This window comes from Syngnathus typhle, unplaced genomic scaffold (genome assembly GCF_033458585.1).
Source record: "Syngnathus typhle isolate RoL2023-S1 ecotype Sweden unplaced genomic scaffold, RoL_Styp_1.0 HiC_scaffold_180, whole genome shotgun sequence".
NCBI classification, from domain to species: Eukaryota; Metazoa; Chordata; class Actinopteri; order Syngnathiformes; family Syngnathidae; genus Syngnathus; species Syngnathus typhle.
In genome coordinates, this window is record NW_026872086.1 from 65,001 (window position 1) to 66,217 (window position 1,217).

Below are 1,217 nucleotides of genomic sequence, written 5' to 3' on the forward strand. Positions count from 1 at the left end.
TTCAAGCCGCTCGCTGAGGCCTTGACGAGAGGAGCCGGGCCGCGCTCCGTAAGCTGATCCGTGTGAGCTGGCCCGCCCTTTGGCTGCCGCCGCCGCCGCCGCCGCCGCGGTGTCGCTATCTGCCGCGCAAGTACTGTGGCCAGATCAGACCCGTAGGACGCTGACGCTGACGTCGCTTGGCAAGCGGCTCCCGTCGGTCGGTTCGGGGGACGGACGGCTCGCGTGAGGGTTGGGGACGAAGCTCGGGAAGAGCGAACTCGGCAACGGGGGTGGCACGTCGGTCGGGCTTGGCCAGCGGGGGCCGAGGATGAACCGTGCGGGCACGGCGGTGGTCCGGGGGAAAGGCGTCGGCCTTCCAGGCCCGAGCTGGGGGAACGTGCGATGACCCAGGCGGGAAGCTGCGCCCCGTCCGAGTCAGACTCGGTCGTTGCGGCCCGCTGAGGCTCGCTTCGTTTCCGTAAAGCGGGGGTCGGGGGCGCGGCGCTGTGCCGGCGACTTGCCCGCGCGAGGCACGCGCGCCGAGGCCAGAGCGGGAAGCTGCGCCCCGTCCGAGTCAGACTCGGTCGTTGCGGCCCGCCGGTCTCGCGCTACGGCCAGGATGCGGAGTTTGATCGACACTGGTGGGAGCCGGGGGGTTGAAGGGGTTCCGGCCGCCCCGCCGTTCTCAGCGCCGCTGTCACCCAGACGGGAAGCTGCGCCCCGTCCGAGTCAGACTCGGTCGGTGCGGCCCGCTGTGGCCAGCTGGCAACTAGCTACGGAAGGGTACCGGCGCTCCCGACGAACCCGCCGGGGTGGCTGGTGACCAACGCTGCGTTCGGCGCTTATTGCTGCGACCGGGAGGGAAGCTGCGCCCCGTCCGAGTCAGACTCGGTCGTTGCGGCCCCCCCGAGCCCGCACGCCTCTCGCGGAAGGTCATACGCCACCGGCGGCACGAAAGACGCCTCCCGCAACGCGGTAGTCGGGAAAGGCTATTCGGATAGTCGAGCAGAGTTGCGACAACACATCCCGCGGTGCCGTCTGGTTAGGCAAGGGTTTGAGAAACAGCATTCGCGGTAGACCGGCGCGGCCGGCGGACGCCCACGCGGCGTGCCGCAATCGGATCGCGCGCTCGGCCTCCGTTGATTTCCTCTAGGTGGGTGATTCGGGGCGTCTCGGTCTCGCTGCCGTACGGTCGCGCCAAGGCCTGCGGGGGCGGCGCGTAGCGCACGCTCTCGCGG